Raw genomic sequence first — 2,500 nt, forward strand, 5'->3', positions numbered from 1 at the left:
ATTAATAAATAAATAAAGAAAGATAGAGAAAAACAAAAAACAAAAAAAATGGCCAGGGTTCCACCTTTTTGCCTGGCCAAATGAAGGCCAATCAAGCAGACCAACTCTAGACCACAAGAGTATCAATATCATGTCCACAAATATGATTAATCCACTGGCTGACGGACAGGTGGGGGGGAGGGGGGAGGATAGTGGGGGAGGAGGAGAAGGATGAGTAGGGGGAGAGGGGGGTATGAATAGGAGGAGAAGGGGAAAGGGTATGGATGGTGGGGGGGATGAGGAAGGGGAAGGAGGGGGTATGGGGTATGGATGGTGGGGGGGCAAGGAGGGGGGAGAAAGGGGGTATGGATAGGAGGGAATATGAATAGGGGAAGGAGGGGTTTACGAGTAAGGGTGGTGGGGGGTATGAGTTAAGAGAGCAGGGGGTTGCGGATAGTGAAAGAACGTGATATGAAGAGAGGAAGGAGGGGGTGTGATTACGTGAAGGAAGGGGTCTGGTGGTGGGGGTTTCAGTAGGGGAAGGGGGGCGGGTATGAGTGAAGGGAGAAGTGGAGTAGGGAGGAGACAAGCAGGCAAGCAGGCAAGCAGGCAAGCAGACGGTATCCGATATCCACAAACGGATTGGTCGAACGCAAACCACCAACTGTGGGATCCCATCTCTGGCTCTCCTCTCTCTCTATCTATTTATCTATCTTCCTTCCCATCCATTTACCTTTTTACTTTTCTTGATATCTATCTACCTATTTTTCTATCTATCTATCTACCAAAGTTTCTATTTATCTATCTTTCTATCTATCCATCTACCTATCGTTCTGTCTATCTACCTACCTTTCTATCTAACTGGCTGTCTGTTTATCTCTGTTTTCTATCTGTATATCTATCTGTTTATCTATTAATCTGGCTATCTCTCTCTCTCTCTCTCTTCATCTTCTCCTTCCCTCCTCTCTCTCCTCTCTCTCTCGTCTTCTCTCTCTCTCTCATCTTCTCTCTCTCTACTTATATAATACTATATATTTATATATCTATATATCTCTATATATATCATATACGATATATATGTTTGTGTGTGGGGTGTGTGTGATCGTGTGTGTTGTGTGTGTGTGTGAGTGTGTGTGTGTGTGTGTGGTGTGTGTGTGTGTGTGTGTGTGTATGTATATATCATACACACACACATATATATATGTAGTATTAATTATATATTATATAGATAATATATCTATATTATATCTATATATCATATCTATGTGTATAACGTATTATATGTATATGTATGTATATATATACACACACAAACCCACCAACCATTATTATATTAGATATATATATATTATATATATATATATATAATATATTTGTGTGTTGTGTGTGTGTGTGTGTGTGTTTGTGTGTGTGTGTGTGTGGTGTGTGTGTGTGTGTGTGTGTGTCTTGTGTGTGTGTGTGTGTTCGTGTGTGTGGCATATATGTGTATATATATGTTATATAATATATAGATCGATATATATATATTATATATATATAATATATATATGTGTGTTGTGTGTGTTTGGGTGTTGGGTGTGTGTGTGTATGTATATAGATACCCACACACATATATATATAGATATTATTTAGATATATAATATATTGTTATTTATATATATATTATATATATATATATATATGTAATGTATATATTATATATGTATTGTATTATATATATTACACACACACACACATATATATATCTATATTAGATATATATATATATTATATATATATATATATATATATCATGTGTGTGTGTGTGTGTGTGTGTGTGTGTGTGTGGTGTGGTTGTGTGTGTGTGTTTCTGTGTGTGTGTGTGTGTGCGTGGGTGTGTGTATATATGTAGTATATATATATAGTCTATCATCTATTATATATAATCATAATATATATATATATAGATTATTGTATATGTGTGTGTGTGTGTGTTGTGTGTGTGTGTGTTGTGTTGTGTGTGTGTGTGTGTGTGTGTGTGTGTGTGTGTGTGTTGTATATATACACACACACACACACACACACACACCGCCACAGACCCACACACACACATATATATATTATATATATATATATACTAATATATATATATATAATATTATATATTATGTATCTTAATATATACATATATGTTGTATGTATAGTATATATATATTATACTATATATATATATATATATATGTATATATATATATATATATATATATATATAATTGTGTGTGGTGTGTGTGTGTGTGTGTGGTGTGTGTTGTGTGTGTGGTGTGTGGTGTGTGGTGTGTGTATCCATACACACACACACACACACACACACACACACACACACACACACACACACACAACATACACACATATGTATATATACATATTTTTTTCATCTGTCTGCCTATTTCTTCCTTTCTCTTTCTCTTTCTCTCTTTCCCCTTTATGTCATTTTCTCTCTCTCTCTGTCTCTGTCTCTGTCTCTCTCTCTCTCGGTCCCTGT

At 36.0% G+C, this 2,500-nt stretch overlaps 1 protein-coding gene and 1 pseudogene across 1 annotated transcript in view; one reads left to right on the forward strand and one right to left on the reverse strand.

Moving 5' to 3' along the window:
- Positions 1-2,500, reverse strand: part of LOC119599093 (glutamate receptor ionotropic, kainate 2-like) — a gene marked incomplete at its 5' end in the record, with an annotated part of 108,056 nt that overhangs the window by 20,746 nt on the left and 84,810 nt on the right.
- LOC119599474 lies at positions 1,967-2,071 on the forward strand (annotated as a pseudogene).

Source organism: Penaeus monodon, chromosome 42 (assembly GCF_015228065.2).
Source record: "Penaeus monodon isolate SGIC_2016 chromosome 42, NSTDA_Pmon_1, whole genome shotgun sequence".
NCBI classification, from domain to species: domain Eukaryota; kingdom Metazoa; phylum Arthropoda; class Malacostraca; order Decapoda; family Penaeidae; genus Penaeus; species Penaeus monodon.